The sequence below is a fragment of the Telopea speciosissima genome, chromosome 7 (genome assembly GCF_018873765.1).
Source record: "Telopea speciosissima isolate NSW1024214 ecotype Mountain lineage chromosome 7, Tspe_v1, whole genome shotgun sequence".
In the NCBI taxonomy this organism is placed as follows: Eukaryota; Viridiplantae; Streptophyta; class Magnoliopsida; order Proteales; family Proteaceae; genus Telopea; species Telopea speciosissima.
Window position 1 is genome coordinate 1,081,945 of NC_057922.1, and position 20,669 is coordinate 1,102,613.

At 37.8% G+C, this 20,669-nt stretch overlaps 1 long non-coding RNA gene and 1 pseudogene across 1 annotated transcript; one reads left to right on the top strand and one right to left on the bottom strand.

Moving 5' to 3' along the window:
• Positions 1-1,773: 1,773 nt before the first annotated feature.
• LOC122666728 lies at positions 1,774-19,631 on the top strand (annotated as a pseudogene).
• Positions 11,263-16,611, bottom strand: LOC122666730. The gene is made up of 4 exons (XR_006333710.1): positions 16,570-16,611; positions 16,193-16,469; positions 15,925-16,093; positions 11,263-11,359 (listed from the first exon to the last, which is right to left on the bottom strand). It is a non-coding gene; the product is annotated as an uncharacterized LOC122666730 (long non-coding RNA).
• Positions 19,632-20,669: the final 1,038 nt, after the last annotated feature.

Sequence of the window (20,669 nt, forward strand, 5' to 3'; positions counted from 1 at the left end):
ACTTTTTTTTTTTTTTAATAATCTAATTTGTTTGCTGAATTTGGTGGGCCTGGACCTAGGGATTTTAGCTTTGGTCCAGCTCAAACTTGATGCAAGTGCAACATAGTTATGGCCGGGCCTGTGGTTCATACATTAAGCACGAACTTGGTGCAAGCTCAACAAAGCTATGACCCGCTCCAGGCCCATTCACTATATATAAATTAAATGAAAATGAAGTACATATTGTCCGTTTATACTTTCCTTCTAGTCTTTCATTTTTTTTCGAGCTCTCTCTCTTCATTAAATATGTGGGCCTTTTTCTCTCAATAAAAATATAAAAATACGATTCTGTTATCTACTATTGATTTGGCGTGTAAAATGACAACATTAACAACAACTTATAAATCCGTCTCCTATAAATTAATATGAATTTGTATGCATATGTACTCATGTCATCATATTCACAAACAACTGATTAATCTCGCTTTAGGAGAAGATTCATTACATGATGGGATATATAATTGATTTGGTTTTGAAACAACCCACGTAATCCTCAATCTATCGAATTCTACATCAACCACTTGTTGATTTAATTTTTATTTGACGATTGAAAAATGCAAAAGAGAAAATGAATTAAATGGTGGATCATATAATTGAGATAGAGAATGAAATTTGAAATGCAAACAATCCAATGAGAGTCCTATTAGGTAAAAAAAAAAGAAAAAAAAAAAAAAGAAAGAAAGAAAAGACAACCCAATGAGTGTTCTATATTAGGGGTGTAAATGAATAATCGGAATCCGTTTCCATATCCGTTTAGTACTATCTGAATTCGTCTGAAAGCTAAACGGATGCGGATACGGATAGGCTATAGCTATCCAAAAAACTATATTTACATGTAAACGGAAAAAATATCCGATTCGTATCCGTGTCCGTATCCATTTAGCACTATCCGAATCCGTCCGATAGCTAATAAGATGCGAATGCAGATGCAGATGGGGATGTAGCACTATCCGAGCCGAATCTAATCCGTTTACAACCTTATTCTATATCACACTAACCAAAATGATTTTAGCTATGGTGATAAACCCAATGTATGATTTGAAAGTAGTGGACCAAAAAATGAGGGAAAATGTTCTCAAAGAGATGCACCTAAACACATAGGATGACTGAAATGATTGCCCCACCACCTTGAATGGTGAAAAAAAATATCAACCCCGAAAATATGGGGGGGACGAAATGATCGCCTTCATGTGTCTAGTCGCAACGTGTGTTGCAAAGATCATCAACCCGGAGTTTTTTGGTCTTTTAATCCATAAATTTACAAATTTTTTTGTAGGGAAAATATTGTGCACACCAACATGATATAATAGGATATCCCGCGAGCACATTATTGACCATCGGATGAGTATAGATCTGCTGCTGCTATTTCATCGGTGTTGTTGAGTGGTTGTCATCGGAGACGAAATGGTTGAGTGGTTGACTGTGGTCACGAATGAGAGGACATCGGCACAGCATGCAAGTGGAGGTGTTGAGGAGGGAATCGACATTCGACAATGTGGGCAGAGAGAGACAGATGAGATGCTTTTCTTCGTCCCATACAACGGCCATTTTAAGGTATCGACTTGGAGATTTCATCACACATTGAATTTGTCAAGTGTCCAAAGACATCATCAGGCGAGGGAGGGCATTCATTCACAGGGTCATCACACATGGCATTGGCAGGCATGGTGATGGCTCACTTGGTCTTGATTTCTTTGGCGGTTAAGCTCCCACCTCCTTATATTTTGACAAGGAAATGGGAAAATGAAGGCTATATAACCGGAAAAGGATCCTCTGCTTTCACTCTGTTTCAAGGAGAAAGAGAGAGAGAGAGAGAAACCGAGACCTATCCGTATATCCGAAACTGTAAGGTTAAGCAGCGATGAGGAGCTTCACAAGATTGTTTACTCGAGTCGTTCGAAGTAGAAGAGAGCTCCACAGAAAAGATAAGGCCCTGTTCTCTAGTCGTCGCCTCTTCTTTGCTTCTTCTACAAGGGCTTATTTATTTCAGCAGAATCAAAACAAATTTGTCGCTTTCAATTCGTCAATATCATTGCCCGGATCATCATTCAACTTCGCAAAATGGGACCTTTTTGGAGGTTTCCTTGTGTTACTCTTTCTCCTTTTACCGCAATTTGGTTTTCATGTCTGATAAATGAAATTCGTCCATCCTGGGCGTTTTCGTTCTAGGCTTTTTGTTTCTGTTATACTTTCGATTGGAAATTTTGCATTGAAACGTGAGAAATGGAAAAATACGCAATCTTTGTTGGTAATGTTAACAAAAATTTTCTGTTTTCGATAATCTGCTGACGTGCAGAAGAGGTTTATTGATTTTAAGTAGAAAAACGAGTTTCTGAAAATGTGATGTCTAGGTTGATTTTAAGAGCAGTACAGAAATCCAAAAAATTATTGTAAATGGACGCTCTTAGGTATGCTCAAGTGTCACTTTTGGAAGAGCCGAGAGTGGGCAGAAGAAGAAGAGTAAGCAAGTGAAGAGAGAATTGAGCTATTACTTGGGCCAATAGGGTTGGAAAGAGGGGAAGGAAGGAAAGAGTACTTGTTCAATGAATCGAGCACCCTCATGGGCGTTTATTTACCCTGAAAAAACTATTAAAATTGTGACACGTTAGGACGTTTTGAAAATTATAGACTTACAGATTGAAAAGGCAAATGTCTTGAATTCTGTTACTTCTTTGTGTTTTACTCCCTCTCCTAGGATTGTAAAATGGGGAAAAAAAAATATCACCCTTGTATATTTTGCATCATCCTTGCAATTAAGTTGTGGAAGAAACGAGACCTAATTGATTTGTAGCATTACTTGCTGCTCATATAGCTAAATTGATTTGATTTGTGTGCTTCCCAGGTCATATGATCTCTGGAGAATTTTTTTTTATTTTTATAATATTGTAAACTTGTCAAAAGTCAATTTTGGTTTCCCGAAAATGGAGAATAGAGATCAAAATAAACATAATCTGCTATTCTTATGTGGATGCGTATTTAACAGGACAGAAGAGGAGCATGTTTATTCAAACCCAGTCAACACCAAACCCTTCGTCTCTTATGTTCTACCCTGGGAAACCAGTTATGGAAGTTGGAAGTGCAGACTTTCCAAATGCTCGTTCAGCCATGAATTCTCCTCTTGCAAAAGCTCTCTATGGCATTGATGGTAGGTTTTCCTCTCTCTCTCTCTCTCTCTCTCTCTCTCTCAAACATCTTTGAGTTGGGTTTTTTTTTTTTTTTTAAAATTTTTTTTTGCAGCTTTATCTTCATGTTCTATTTTCTCAATTTTCTTGTTAGGGTATTTGCTTTCTAGGTCTTCATTTTTTAATAAGACAGTTCTTCATTTTTTTTCCTCCTGTAGCAAAGGGCTCGGCTTCTTGTTCTGATGACAATAAATTGGGTTATATCTTGTATAAAATCTAAGGTTATATCTTGTATGATATCTAGTTGTCCTTAATATTATTATTTTTGTGAACCTGAAGATAATTGATCAAATGAAGTACAAAGAAGACAGATGCTCTCCCCTAAAGTATGGTCAACACATAAACTTCGGTTGTGGCCTAAAAATTCCGATATTCCTTGCAAGGAATACTCAAGAAAGGAATTTGTACTCCAAATGATGTTGAAATGCTGACAAATTAAGCACTCACGATGCTTTTATCTCAATCTAGAATTAGGATGTCCCATGTATCTTGCTACAATTTAGGGGTTTTGGAATCTATGCATCTTATTTTCTTTCGTTCTTCCTTTTATTGTAAACATCCAAGCAAGTGATGAACAAAACTAGATTAACTGCATTTCTTTCTGTTTCAAGAGTTACTCGAGTATTCTTTGGATCAGATTTAATAACCGTGACAAAGTCAGATGATGTGTCTTGGGATCTCCTAAAACCTGAAAGTTTTGCAGCAATCATGGACTTCTATACTTCTGGAGAGCCACTGTTTCTGGACTCTAGTGTGGCAGCTTCCATGGACACTGCTATTCATGAGGTATCCCTGTCGTGTTTATTCTCTTTTAAAATTGCCTTCTCCTCACCCCTCCTTTTGTTGGTAATTACTTTCTTCTCTTACTATAGTACGATAATTGAGGTGGATTAGCATTTGCCTTAATGATTGAATACGCTAGCACAAACAACCTACAGGAAATACATTTAAAAAAAAAAAACCGAGAGGAAGGATGTTGGCTTACTAAAAATCATTTTATTAATTGACAAGTCATACAAGTTTGCTTGAAAGAACTAGCAAGGCTCAAATGTACTCTGTAGTAACACATAAGATGATATCAAATGCAGACTGATGGTGAAGATTTTCCAGTAATCAATGTCTGTTATACAGATGGTTGCTTTCTCTTTTTTTCTCCATGCACTAAACATCTCATGTCTTCAGTTTTCATATCTATGTATCAAATCTTGAGATTCTTTTGAATTAAGCAGCTTATAATTACAACAATTTCTCCCTTCAATTTTCCTCTTTCTTTTGGTTGGGTGGGTGGATGGGTATGTTGGGGGGGGGGGGGGGGAAGATACTTACTCTCCGAGATGACATTAATCTCTTTTGTCTGACTAGATGCAATCCTTTGAGACGTTTCATCCACACACAGAAAAATAATCAATGAGTTAATTGAGTATCAACTATCAAGCATATCAATTGAACGCCAAATCAGTAGATAAACATGATAAAGGGAATACCTACAGATGAATACAGCATGGCAAACTCCTCGTGAAGGCTTCTTTTTACATAACACGAATCCTAATTTCAGGCTTATTGGATCCTATGGTGTCAACAAGGTGAAAAGGTGCTTGCTAGTTTAAATGGTTTTGGACTGGTGGAGTGGGTTATTATGTATAAGCTGGGCCTGTACCATCACAAAGTCATGCTCTTACTATTAGCAAAAGAGACATATTTTTGGCTTGGATTCAGCAGTTAAACGTTTGTAGTCAGAGAATGGCACATCTTGGGGCAATGTGAAGAAAGGACTTTTGCAAAATTATGTACCAGAGACACATTTGATGTTCTATTAATTTTGGTCAGGAAGTCGATCAGGTGATGAATATATTGAAGGGTTTGGTGAAATGAGACTCCTTTTACCTTGGGCTGTACAACAGCTGATGGCAGATACTTGTTTGGCCTTTTCCAGCCCTGCCCTATGTCATTCCACCTCTTTGTAGAGCCTCCTTTCTGCCTCTTACACAAATGGGTTGGATGCATCAGGTTAAGCCAACAGTGATTTCTACACTCTAAAGATTTTGCCAGTAGGTGTTAAGTTGATGTTGCTCCCAAGCATTCAAATTATCAAATAAGGAGCAGGCACTCTTAAGATCATTTTTTTGTATATAACCCACTATTCTTGCTTCTTTGTTGACAGCTATGTTCTAAAAAGGGTGGAAATGTTTGAAATAAGGTTGTCTATGCACCACAAACATTTTCTAAAGAGGGGTTTTTTGGCATAACTGTATCAATTTGTATGATCAGATGTTCTATTTGAAGTGTCCATAATGTGTTATTAGTTAGTGCCATGATACCTGGTTGGTTTCCTTTCATTTACGAATCCATTCTTAGCTGCAATAGTTTTCCTCCAAAACTATCAGGCTTGTTACCAAATCTGCAAGTCCATTTGGATAACAAGGCCTTGTTCAATATTTTCATTACATTGTAGTAGTGTAAGAGATTTTCTCCCCACGCATGAAGGGAATTTTCCAAAGCTATTAATAAAGTTGAGGGGCTGTTACAAAGCCCCACGATTTGATGAATTAAAGAAAAGTTTGGTTTTAAAACCATGGCTGTGAGATACAGTGAAGGAGAGAGTCCTTAGGCAGTGAGAGACTGACCAAGGCCATAGGTGAGAGGTCTTGGTCGTATTCCCCCCCCCCCCCCCCCTTCTTCCCATCGATTTCCCTTGTTTCTAATTTCATCATTCTGCAATAAATCCACATCTGAGAAGAAATCAAAGGACGGTTTTCCCTCCATTGAAGCTGTTGATTCAGAAGAGGGTTGCTCTGTTGTTTCTCCATTGAACTCTGGTTGAAGACCCAAGACCACACCTTGCGACTACAGTGTGTTGGTGTTTCTGCAGCAAGACTTTGAGTCAAGATATCAGAGATCCAACCGTCAGATCCAGCCCTTCTTTTGACAGTGTAATACCATCCCTAAGGGCCTCCTTCGATAGTGATTTGTGCTTGATCCCCATCAGAGTTGTCTAGTTACTAATTTTGAGTTCAGTTACTATTTCTGTTATCAGTTGATTTTCTGGATAACAGCCTATCCTCAACCCTGCCCATTGATCAGAAATTTACACTGTTGTTTTCTTCAGTGGCTATCTATCAACCCAGGGTTCTGTTAAGTGTGATTGAGAGTTTAAGGGGTTAAATCACCCTTCTGTTCACCTACCGTTAGGTTTTTTCTCTTATTTTCTACTGCGGGAACTGGAGACACATTGTACTGTTGATAGTGTTGGGAAGATCCTATTGTGGGTTAGGTTAATATTTGCTTAACTAAGACGTTGTCTTACATCAAGTTGCTTGAAGCTTGATCTTCAATTTGATGCTTCAACACTTCATGGATCTTATCGTCCGAGCTTATGGACTTTGTTTCAACTCATGTCAATATTGAATTATTTTGGTGAAATTCAACATTTCAGTGAAATTTCTGTCATTTCGAATTATTTCAGCAAAATTTCGTTCATGGACCCATGTATAAAAGCAAGATTCCGACAAAATTTCGAGCTTTCGCTTGAGAGCTCAAAAACTGCTAGAAAACCTCAATTATTTGGCAAAATTCTTTATCTTGCTACTAAATTAAGGCTCAATGGTAAACTGTGGAGCATCCACTTCAAGATTTGAGTGGATTCAATGCATCATTTGGCCAAATTTCTCTAAACTTCAAATTTTCGATCTATAGGGCTGTTGTGATGAACTTTGAGAGATTTTTTACACATAGTATGCCATGGGCATCATATGTCATATAGGGTTCCTTCCACATTCGAATGATTGACCCTACTATTCTATAATCGATGGGGGCCCACCCTCTTTTCTCTTCATAATAATTCTGTGCGCCCTTGTTAGAAGGAGTGGTCAATCAACAAGCATTGATGAAGCTCCATCAAACATGTGCATTTCCTTCAGTCTCATTTTTTATTTGCATTCATGCCTTTTGGAAAGAGCCGCTAAATTAAGTTCTCGTTTAGGTGAAGGAAGTATGACCGCCTTACCAATAGTTGAGACTCAATCGGGAGACATTTTGGCTTATATTCCTACTAATGTAATTTCCATTACCGTTGGACAAATATTCTTACTCTTGTAGCTTGCCCAGTAAGCGAGTTAGGTTCAAGCCATTTTAGAAGGCTACTTTGATCAATCCACCTGAAGCCGCAGCTTGTACTCTTTCTCTTTCAAGTAAGCCAAACTACCACTTCAGATTTTTTTCCCTGTCTAATGATACAGCTCAAAACTAATCTAGAAAATATTGAAGAATTCTATTGCCAAACAGTAAGGAACCAAGAACAAGATAACAAGGGTCAGAGACGACCACACTTAACTCAAGAGTCAGAGAGGACCACTTAACTTCGGGGTCTCTTGGAAACTCACTCAACCCAAGTGTGGGATTATGACAATTAGTTATTTCTGACAAATGTATTACCAGTAAAGGGTTGAGAAACTGTGTTTATATTATCTGACACTTACCATATAAATAGCATATCTTGGGAACTCTTACCTTAAATTTTCATTAATATAGGATTAAATATTGCAATAGCATAATGGCTAGTATCTATGCTTTGCATTAAAACTCTGGAAGTTATTGACATTGGGTGAGGTACTGAACCCTCAGTGTCTGTTTTTGCTAGCATTCAGGGCATAATTCCCTATGATTGAATAACCACTACTAGGAGCCTTTAATTCTTAAAATTTTTCTGATCCCTTTTAGTTTCCTTATACTTTCTAATTTATGCAGACGTGATCTTAAGTTAATTTTGTTTTTACAGGATGATTCAGAAACGGTTGCAATGATCAAAGAACTACTGGAGACTCGTATACGACCAGCAGTGCAAGATGATGGTGGGGGACATTGGACATTGAGTATCGAGGATACGACCCATATGGTTTTCCCCTATCTTAATATATTTGTTGAATGTCAGTGCAAGATGTTACTTGGATAGGGTGCTTGACACTTAGTTTAACCCATCCTTTATGAATTTACTTTCTCAGAGAATCTGGAGTGGTCAAACTAAAGATGCAAGGAGCTTGTAGTGGCTGTCCTAGTTCATCTGTGACTCTGAAATCAGGCATTGAAAACATGCTCATGCATTATGTGCCAGAGGTAAGTAGCAAACCATTCAACTGCCTTTAATAAAGTCACACTGGTCATTTCTGATGTGGGGGCATCTTTGTCAAAAAGAAATTCTTAGACACTTGTCAGGTAGACCTCTATGGATGTATTGTTAAATATTGTGCTAGACCTGCTATGGTACCAACCAAACACTCCCTTTCTCAAAACAAATCTGATTGGATGATTTTGAAAATATTTGATCCCCCGTATTCTTTTGGAGCATTTGAAAACAATACTGTTAATAGTTTAGCGTTTGGTGAAAGGATGTTAGTATAATCCAATCTGCTGGGTTTTTCATATGAAAGGTTTCACAATCATTCAACAATAACTCAGCTTTATCCCAACTAAATGGGGTCAGCTACATGGATCCTTAAACTCCAATCAACTTTATTCGAGATCATACTTGATACAAGGTCTGAACTATGCATGTCTTTCCTCACCATTTCTCCAAGGCTCATTTTAGGTCTGCCCCTAGTTCTTTTAAAAGGTTTCAGAATCATTGTTGATAAGAAACTTTAAACGCAACCAAAGAGAGGTTAAATCTTGATTCTTCTCAGTATGTTAATTTGTGCTGTTATATTATTTCTGGCTGTTATCTCCCTATTCTGGCAGTCAGTCACACTATGCAATAGAATTAGAATTGTCTTGATGTATCCTATGTCACTGTGTTGCCTTCATAGAGTTGGCAGTCCAAATTAGTTCAGCAAACTTGCATTTTCAATCTTTTATAGGATTCAGTAAACGTGTTAATGTTATGAGCTTCAAATTTCAACAACCTTGAAGTGGTGAGCCTTTGGTGGGGTTGCCTCAGATAGGCTTTGTTTGTCATCTTTCTCGAATTGCGCCCTTATCAGATAGATCCTTGTAGAAATTCAATCTGGTCATCTGAAGTTAAATTATATAGTGGATCCTCAATTCTCTTACCAGAAGATATTAATGACTTTCTTACTTTATTGAATATAGTGTGTCCTCCATTCTCTTGACAGAAAATATTAATTACTTAACTAATATCTTCTCTTTTTAACTTGCCCTAACAAATTTACTGTGTTTGCAGGTTAAAGGTGTCGAGCAAGAACTAGACGATGAAGATGAAGCAGCAAATCTTACCACCCAGATGAATTAACACCCATTAAATGGTATGTTTCAACTTGAATTCGCATCCACCTTCCACAAAGAGGTCTTCTTAAGACTTCCTTTCCTATTCCATGTGTATAGATTTAACAAATATTGGTTTGTTTTGACAGTTAAACTCAGCAGTGGACCCAACAGTATCAAGAGCATTTAGTGTTGAGGTTCGTGCAGGACTATTATTTCACAACGTTGCAGTGCACACCTTGTCAGTTCTCTTATCAAATGTCGTCAGTGGATCAATTTATTAATGAGGAATGGGGAAGAATTCAGGGTGTTTGAAAGCAGTGTTTACCATCTTAGATTCTTTCTCTGTTTTTTTTTGTTTTTTTTTTTTCAATGGCAAACTATTCTATCATAGTAAATTACGTAAGTTTGTTGTTGATGGTAGTTCATTGCCCATGGAAAGTGATTTTAACACTTCGGTAAATCTGTTTGTAAACGAATTGGTTACAAGGTACAACGAATATCATAATGTCTCTTTACAATCCTCAATCTCATGTCTTGGCATTTAAAGTTGGTCAGTAATTGTGTAATTTAATAATGATATTAAGGGACTACCTCTGATCCGTTATCCACATGCGCTATTCCCGTAACCATAGAAAATACATCGCAGACATCCTTTTTGCAAGAACTCCTTTTTCCTGAATCTCGTCAGATAGGGAGTGAACCGCTCTTCTAGCTCGTGCTTTACGTCCCGCCGAGAGCAAGCCTTCGTAGTATTGTACCAGTATTGATTTTTTAAATCCTCGATCATATCCTCCTATATTCAATTGGGCACAAATCACCTAAGAGCGCATAAACGACCTAATAGCCGACAACCCAACCCAAAGAAGTTCAGGCGTTTCAATTCCAAAAATAAAAAATGGTTCATAATGGAATTTGATTTTACATTTCATATAGGCAGAAAAAATGATGGATTAATTAGGGCTCCTCGACAAAATCCAGAGGCTAGATCAACGGAGTTGCAGTACTTCAGATTCTGCAAATGATTTTTTTTTCTCCCCCTCCAGAAAAGGGTCATGTTCATCAAACCTGCAAAAGACACGGTTTATCAGGTCAGTTTATTCTCCTCCCCCCCCCCCCTCTCTCTCTCTCTCTCTCTCTCTCTTATAGTAGAAAAAAATTCTCTTTTTTTTTTTTTTTAATTTTGGATCTAGTAAGGGTACAGAAGTTGGCATTATAAACTTGCAATAGTAATTTGAAGGATACCTTAATCTAGTGAAGTTTTAGTTTGAGTTGTGGATTTGGCTATTTGGACTTTAGACACATCCACCAGATATCTATATCAGCAGAAGGCAGTTTCGGGTGAAAATTTTGTTTTTATTGATTTTTCAAATTTATTTTGGCATGATGCAAGATCATTCTTCGCTTGTTAGGGATCCAAATGTAAATTTTTTTACAATTCATACTACTCTCATACTGCTAAGATGTAAATTTCACCGAAAATGCAAAATACTGGTTCACATTACAGGCAGGAGATGAATAAGAGAAGCAAGTACACAAAATTATACATCCCTAACAGTCATTACAGCAATTCAAGCTTTGATACAAAATTCTTTTTGAGTTATAAAACTCCAATCTGCATTTCTGGCATTTAGTGGTTTCCAAAACTTTTTGTCAGCTCCATGTTCAGCTACTAAAAGGTGCATGAATTGAAGATGTTTGATCTTCTGTGCAGTTCCAAAAATTTTCAGGAACGAAGGGAAGCATCACAGAGAGACAGAGCCATCACTCTAATAAGGTACCACTGTCATGTCTACTCATCTCCGCGGACTCTTTATCTTCAGAGCAGAGCCTTTCTGGATGGAAAGAAATGTATATTCACCAACCAAATCTTCTTTTGTATTTTTTGGGGCATCATCCACCATCCAAATCAAGCTGTATCCCACCTGCAACATAAGCCAACTTCCCTCAGCTATACAAAGGTTTTTTTTTTTTGGTGGGATGGGTGGGGCCCGAATTCAGGTTTTCACCATTTTTCAAAGCTCTTGTCCTTCCCTCCAGAAGGATGCTACACTCTTATGTTTAAATCAGTACAAGAAAGTTCTCAAAATCAGCTTCCATACTGCCATCCTGTAGCAAGTTCAGATCTTGAAGATGCAAACTCTAGTTATGGCATTGGCTGACTTTAGTGAAGTGGATTGGAAAATAAGAATCCTAAAAGTCCCAGTCTAGTATGTCTCAGAATAATGGCTAATTAATAGAACCCACTTGAATGGCAACTCATCTTAATCAAAAGATAAAATTAGTTTTCCCTAAAAGAAACATGACTAGCAAAGTGACCAAAATGTTTTAAGCTCAAGGGCAATCCTGTAATTATGCTTGAGACATTTTTTTTTTCAGATATGATTACATTGCCTATGAATGACCCCACAAGATCAACTTAAAATAGCAGAAAATGTGGTATTAATGAGTACAAATTGAAGAAACTGTAATTACAAGAAAGGACGGTCTAAATGACACCTCTATATGTGTATTTAAAACTTGGAACCTTCTTTTGGTTGCCCCTTGTCTTATTCCCAAAAGTTCATTAAGTCATATAAAAAAGGGCTTTCAAAATAAATTGAAAGTGACTTATCATTATGTCATTATTAAAATCAATCATTGCTTTTGCATATATTTCGAGTACAGATGTGAAATGATAGGGTTTACCCTCACTGGAAAATAAATGTTATACTAAAAGGGTAAAAAGCATAGTTACAAATTATTTGACACCTTAAGGGGTAATAAGAAAATCTGTCAAAAAAATATTTTCAATAATTTTTTATATTCATTGGATTTATCAAACCACCCACAGTCATCTGCAGGTGAGATGATCATTTTCCTTAAACTTCCAGAATTTCCAGTCTGTGTGGTGAACCCTCGAATAGAGGGTGAGACTCAGCAAAAGGGTTATCATGGACTAGTTTTGATAATATGAGCAATCAACACTGAAGAACACTCCCACAGCAATCTAAATAACCCCAGGCTATTTAGAGCAGGCACTCTAATCCAACCCCCACCCCCCCTCCCCCCCCAAAAAAAAAAAAAAAAATTAATAAAAAGAACACCTCTGCACTCAGAAACCCAGCTGATTAGATCACCAGCAGTCTTGCATTGTCCAAAGGCCAACATCTGAAGTAGGAAATTTGCTAAACCATTGTACAGTACAGCTCAAACAGGCAGCTGGGAGAGGAAGGACGATAGGGAAAGAATAGGAGATCATGAACAAGCTGATAATTTTAAATGAAATTATCAGGTTATGGAGGTGAGATGGAGACGCTTCTGTTTTTTGGAGGGGGGGGTTAGGGTGGGGGCCAGCGCTAATGCAGACAAAAAGATTAAATGTTGAGGAACACACTTTAGGCATTCAAAGCGGGGCTGAAATTACTTACTGTAAGGATGGAAAGTTGGGCTTACCCTTCCCACAGGACAGAATCATAGTTGTCAAGGTGAACCAAGGGGGTGGAGGGGTGCCTAAGGGCTTAGACGACAAGGCGCCCAACTGATATTTTGTATTTCCCCTATTATCTAACATTAATTCGTATGTTACAGTATTTACCGTATATCATCAAAAATCAACATTAAGCCACATCAGGTCATCAAAAATCAACATTAAGCTACATCAAGTCATCAAAAATCAACATAAAGTCATATCAAGTCATCAAATATCAATGTTAAGCCACATCAAGTCATAAAAAATCAATATTAAGCCACATCAAGTCATAAAAAATTAACATAGAACTAGAGACAGCAGAAATGAACAAGCAAACTATTGGAAGTTTGAAACAATCAAAACATACAGTTGGTTTATACTGTTCTTGGAATTGGTCATTGTCATGGTATACCTAGTCTCACATTTGGTTTATACCGTTCTTAGAAAATATTATTTTATCTATAAGTAATTAAACTGCTCTCGATTTAGAGAAATGTTCTAGTTCTCTAAGGCTCAATTTGGTATCATTTTTATTTTTGATTTTTGCTCACAAAAACATTTTTTTACTGCATTTGGTATCATTTATGGAGCTTGTTTCTATCTTAAAAAAAATTTGAAAAAACACAAAAACCACAAATAGGTCCTAACCCATTTATGTGTTTTGGCCAAAAATCAGTTTTGGTCATTTATGCGGGACTTTAATGAGCACGTGCTCATAAGTCCCAAAAAAGGCAGGAGCTTCAAAGCTTCAAAGAAACACCACGTAGACGACGCAGAGAAAGAGAAAGCGAAACGAAAACCCTAGCTGAACATAAACAACGAAGAAAATTTTGAAAGAAAGGGATTGATATCAGGTTCAAAAACAGACCTTTAAAGAGGTTGACTGTGATTGCAAGGGAGAGACAAACCGTTTATCGAACTGTTAAGCGAAGTTTGTTGTTTTATTAATCCAGGATTTGAGGTCGAGCTTTTCACCTGGTTACAAGGATCAGGTATGCTTACCGTATTGAGATTTCAGATTGAGAGCCCTTCTCCACCTAGTTGTCTACCACTCTACGCTGCTTCATTTGCTTGGACGGCAGGAGTAGAGTCTATAAAGCTCTGGGCCTTTGTCTGCAACTCTGCTCTTCCTCTCTGAAAATTCTCCCTCGCACTTTACTGCTCATCATCCCAACATCTACGGTATCTTTTGATATTCGATAATGGCTGAGCAACCAGTCTCTGCTCCGCAAAGTTAGTCGTCGTCGTCGAGTGCTGCTTCTCTCGGTCATTCTGTAATTCCAATCGTCAATTTACTCCAAGACATATTCGCCCAGCTTGTTAGCACGTCCATGATCGAGTTGCCTCAGGTCGCCGTTGTCGGAAGCCAAAGCAGCAGGAAATCCAGTGTCTTCGAATCTCTGGTGAGAAAATCTTGCCTACGCTGAGTTTTGGCACATACCACCCTCGTAAGACCCTGATCCGTGATAAGTTTTTAGCTGATTACGGTCCTCTTTCTCTTTGTTTCACCAGAAGGGGATTAATAGGAAATTATGAATATTGTACTACCCTGGTCCGTTGTTTCATAGCGTAAGGTTTCTCTTTTGGATTTTTTTCTTCCTATGTCGATGCTTATCCGAATTCCAAATCATGATTCCAAGTGGGATCTGTCATAAATAGAAACTAGGACTAGACAATCCTAACTACACCCCACAGATAGAAGAGACACATAGTAGGAGGGAATCTCGATCAGAGTAATGGAATATTCTGATCGAGATTCTCCTCTTCTCTATGTGCTCGATATACATCAACAGGATCCATTCCCAGGAAGGAAGATGGGTGAAGAGGGAATCTCTTCACCCATCACTTACACTATATATGACATTTGATAATTTGGGACCATTTCTTCAAAAAAAAATATATTCCACACGTAGGCATAAAAAATCATTTCTCATTCTATACTCTATTATGTCTAATGTTTACCAAACGATTTTTAGATTTTGATCAAAATGGCTTTCATTAATATTTTTGTTAAATAGGCAAAAATTAAAAAATTAAAAAAAAATGATACCAAAGAGAGCCTAAGAAGTTTGACTGGTCAAATGATTTTATTTTTACATGAGATTTTTTGTATTAGGTAGAGCACAAAACTAGCTTTCCAACAAATTCAAGATTGCTTAAATCTGATTTATATTGAAGGAGTTATGTTCCGGTCAAACCTTATTTGGTGTGTGCAAATGGTGTCAAAGTCGCTCTGAATGTATATATTTTTTAGATATCAAAACAAATGAATATTTTACCGCTCTTTTGGTTTTTAGCAATGTTTTATCATATTAAGATTTATAGAATTTTAAGAGAAAAACCTCAGGCGTTAGAAAGTTGAAAATTTCACATACCGCCAAAAATCCAATTTTTGTTCTTGAGTTGGGGGGTAGATTTTTTATCCTTTTGAAATTTTATTTTTTAACTATTTTTATTGGATTCAAATAGGGGGTATTGTTTATTTATTAATAATATCTTAAGTAAATGTTTTTACTTAAATGATATTTGACATAAATAAGGGTCAAGGCGTTCAATACCACTAAGGTGACAACCGCCTAGACCCCCCAAAATCCACCTGGACGGCTAGGTGACGCCTAGACAACTATGCAGAGAATATGATTATTTTCCTCTCCTAACTACCGTCTTCGCTTTATCCTTTTGCTTATTTTCACCCAAGGTCTTGTTCCCTTTTGGCATTGAGGTAGAGGAAAGCAAATAGTTGTTTGGGTGGCCAAACTAGAAAGTAAAGGTTAGGGACCTTTGAGGAGCAAACATAAGATAGTAAGTAAGAGGTTTGGTTGCAAGAGATGTTGACAGAGGACATGTTGATTGTTGAGTTTTTTCCCAGACGGGGGGTTGGGGGGTTACCCTCGAAGTGTATTCATGTCTTGTGCTTTTCAAGTTAAAATATTTCCTGTTTCAATCACTCCCCTCCCCCCCCCCCCCCCCAACGCAAAAATTATTAAAAAATTAGATAAAAAAGAAGTATGAAGTAAAGAGGTTATTATATAGACATACCCCAAAAATGTAAATACTGAAATTTTCAAAGGAAGTGATCTGCCATCAAAAGCTGTGGTTTCTCCATATCTTCCTCAATCTCTATAGAAACTTCATTCTTAATTTCCTGGATCCTTTTATCCCATATGCCATCTATTAGTTTCCAAGTCTCATCGCTAATGATTTGTGTCTGCAGATGAGAAAGACGAAAAAATAGCATCAGTCGGCATAGCAACTAACAGTGTTTAATATAAGAGAACCGTATTTATTTTCCATTATTTAACCTTACCTCGAGAGGGCGGGGTGCACCAAAGGTTGAAAACCCCACATTTCCTGGAGCAAAAGTAACCCTCCCTGGAAGAGAAATCCCATGGACGCCCCATCGTCCAGCATAGATGAGTGCACCATACTCATCAACTGGATGCACAGGAGGCTGCGATAGAGAGCATCAGAATGATCATGAAATAAAGGACTATCACACATTAAAGAAGAACTAAATGGTTCACATTATAGGACCATGCAAGCTTTAGACATAGAAGCAAAGTGTTGACAATCAAAAAGCAACACTTACACATAGAGACATAATGAGCATACATGAGAATATCAAGGTAGGATATAGAAAGGATAAAACCATCAATGAACTAATGTATGACAGCAATGGGTGACCTCAAACTGAACTTGCATTTTGAAACATCTTGAAGTAAAGAATCGAAGGTGGGCCTTGGTGCAACGGTAAGGTTGCTCCATTGTGACCAAGTGGCCACGGGTTCGAGTCTAGAAACAGCCTCTCTGCAAAAACACAGGTAAGGATGTGTATTTTATGACCCTTCCCAGACCCGCAGTGGCGGGAGCCTCGTGCATTGGGTATTAGAATACATAATTCAAGTGTAACAACTTAAATAAGCAACAGGAATGAAAAAGCATCAAATTATGAACCATTTCATAATTCATACATCTAACATTGTTTGTTCTATAGTCAAATAATTTTGAGTCAACATTTAACAATACAAACCAACAACTACAAGTACCAAGTCACCCCTATCCCTATATGCTCATCCGAATATTGAACGAGTGTCACGCCTTCAAGTTCAAATCTACTCCAAATGTTGTTCTTGAGCATCAAGATTTGGAGCAAATAAGTGATTTGGAGCTGTTTTCTTCACAAACTGGCAAAACCAATCGAGTTTACCAAGAATAGGTCAAAATTTCAACCGAGAAAAGTTGAAACATGGTATTTATATAACTGACTTTGTGACATTTCAGCAAGATATCGCAATTTCGGCCGAGAAAATGTATTCTTCTTATTTCGCACCCTATCTCGACTTGACCCTTGTCGAAACCATGGTTCTAAATCTTGCTGAAATCTCGGCATGATTTCGAAAATCCCGAGCTTCTCCAGACGAGTTTACATACGAGACACAGAAATGCACTAACTCGAATATCTCGAGGCGAGATTTCGGTACTTTGTACCGTCTCACCGAAATTTCGGAAAACTGCTACATTCCACTTTATAAAAAAGCACCAATTCGAGAGCACACTTCGAAATTTCAAAGTAACTTGATAGAGAAGGGGTTTATTGTGTAGAGAACGGGGAAAACCTTGTTTCTTGACTTTTTGGCCACATCATCACTCAATACAACTGAGATACACTACTGGGGGTTTCCACATCACTACGAAGAGATCGATTGCTGCCTATTATGGAAGATTTGGTTACATTCAACTATTTCAGGTAAAGTTACTATTCCCAAAAACTATTTTTGGAAAAATATATGACAAATACTTGTTGTATGGGGGTAGATTTTCTATATGTTACACACCAGAGGCCGATCTACAACCTCATGATGTCGAAATTTTTGGGAGTTCGGACATGGAAAACTAGTGAAGTAGGGTGTCTATGACTAATGTATTGTTCACTGTTGTGTGTCTATTTAATATGCATTGTGAACACTTCACTGTGGAGGAGTTTGTAGTAGAAACTATAAGGCTTTAACTATTTCTTAAATAATTATTCAATATTATGTGTCTTCATCCATTATTGCATAATTTACTTGTTTTACTTGCCAATTATGTCTCATAGTACGCAAATAATGTGTAGAATAGGCAATTTTACATTAAGAGTTCGACGTTTACTGCCAACCAAGGATGCGAATCCAAACACCAAATTGGGTGTTTTTTTTTTTACAATTTGAAGATTAAAACATGTTTATTAAGCCTAAAAAAAGCTTCCCTTAAAGTTTCGGAGCCAATTGTGGTCATTTGCCCACCAAAACATCATTACCGAGACAAAAAAAAAAGGGGTAAATTACACCCCTGACGAGTTCCTAAATTACATTCCCCCCCGTGTTTCCAAAATTACAGTCATAAACCCTGCTTTCCAACCACAATAACACTTAAACGCAGGCCATTAATATTATCTGTTAGTTGCTAATCTTAGGAACATATAATAGTTTTTAGGACCATTCTACCCTTGAGAGGGTAGAATTACAAATATGCCCTTGACCAATCATTACCTAAGTCGTCCCTGTTTCTAAAACCACCGGAAGAGCGACCTGCAACTCAAGCCACCGGAAGGAAGAGCGGGAAGTGTAAACCAAAATGGAGAAGAAAAATGCTCAGAACGCTGCAATGTTCTCAATCAGCTCAGCAAGAACCCTAATTTTCCTAAATCTAACAAAACTTTCCCAATCTAAACATGGGTTCCCAAAGCATCAATTCAGATCCAAAAACGCCAAACTCTAACCCCATCCTTCAATTGAGAAGAATATACAATTGATCAAAAGAAAATCAAACGAAAGGAAGAGAAGGGTTTGCTGAACTGGTTAGATCCAGTAGGTGCAGTGCCACATCCTCGTGTATGCTCCGTAGCAATTCATGAAGAGTCATGGTACCATCATTGTTTTGAGTTCTCCATATTGGCAGTGACGGTGGCCATTCTGATGTTACTACATCTGAATCGGCAGGGGCTATGCTGCTGTTCTCCTGGATTTCAATATTAGTTTCCACTCATAACTGCAGATGAAGATGAGGGGAGGAGGAATGTTAAAAGAAAACATCGAGACCGGTAGCCTCCTTGTTTCAAGGGTTTTCTTTAGCTTCCATTCGGATCAAATTTTTGCGGTCTTCTGTTTCACGGTAGGCCCCAAATCTAAGAAATCAGGTGGGGCTCAAATTTACCCAAGTGGTTTGCAGGTTTTCATATAAGAAAGGTAACTGATTCAAACCAAAGTAAATCAAGTTACTCTGTAGAATTGCTGGTTTTGTACAAAAACAAACATAAATTTTAACCAAATGGGGGAGGCATTAGGCAATTAAAATGACATTTAGTTCAGGGATGGAGCTGTTTCAAGTGGTACATATAATTTCTATCCAAGCTAGAAATCAGCCCTGACAATATTTAGAATCAGGGTTTTGTTTCAAGCCCTGGAGTTGCAGGTCGACTAGGGTTTCTCTTTACAGGTCCAAATCGGGGAGGAAGGGTGTTAGGGTCAGCAAGGTTTGTTTTAAATGAGAGGGTAACATTTAGAAGAAAGGGCAATATGGTCATATGTGAACTGTCTAACGTTTATCTAACGTTTTGTCACTGGGGGGTTACCAGGGTTTACGGCTGTAATTTTTGGAACCACAAAGGGGGAAATGTAATTTAGGAATTCGTCAGGGGAGGTCCGTGTAATTTAACCCAAAAAAAAACATACACTCGCTGAGATCTCGGCGAGATCTCAAGTCTCCACCTGGTCGAGAGTCGAGACACCTCCTTGAGACGAGTTTCCAAACTTTGGTTTAAACTGAGACAATTGTTGAGATCTCACGGGACCTTGAACCATGATTTCCTCGCCCTTGCCTTCCCCACAATCTCTTTCGCTCATTTCTAACAGATTTATCTCTTTAGATCCTCTACCTCCTCAGTCCTTAGTTTATGGTGTCCTTAGTTTATAAGCCCATAAACAAAGGATAAATTTACTACACGGGATTAAGTTGGGTGTTTGAGTTACTGAGTTAGATTAGAATACTTAATAGCTAGAGAGAGTTTTGTTGTGAGTTTATTTACTTTATAGAGTGTGTGAGTGTGATTAGGAGTCCTTTTATGAGTCAATTTAGGAATCTTAGGTCTTTACATATGTTTTGACAAATCTTGATCTCAATAACTAGAACCTGTGAAGGAGAGAGAGAGAGAGAGAGAGAGAGAGCACAATAGGAGAAAAGGGGAGAAAATCCTAGAGCCACAATAAAATTCAGAATTATGCCTATCGTGGTCTAGTCCCAGAATAAATATTATGTTTAGGAAACCTACTAAGAGTCTAATTACAAATAAAAACAAAGAGACTTAAAGTAACTAACATTGACTCAATGACTTAAAGCAAGACAATAACTCTCAACATCAAACTCTCCCTCCCCCCCCACGGTACAATTAAGACTCCCCCTCACTGTATACTTTAACACTCCCCCTCAAGCTGGAGCATATATATGTGCTCTAGCTTAGAACAACAAGATTAGATATTAATAGCAAAAGCAGTCCTGAACATATATAGCAGTCGTAGACACTGCCTAGGCAAACCAAGGCGAACGAGGGGGCAGAAAAAAAGGTGACAAGGCATCACCTAGGCGACCAAGGCGACACCAAAAATCAAGGCGAGAGAAAGGTGCCTGGACACCTAGGTGACGCGTTGACTACTATGAGCAATACCAACTCAAGCCATCAATCATCAGCAACACGGAAGAGAAAAATATTTGGGTCGAATAAATCTAGACAGCAACTAGCAAAATAAGCG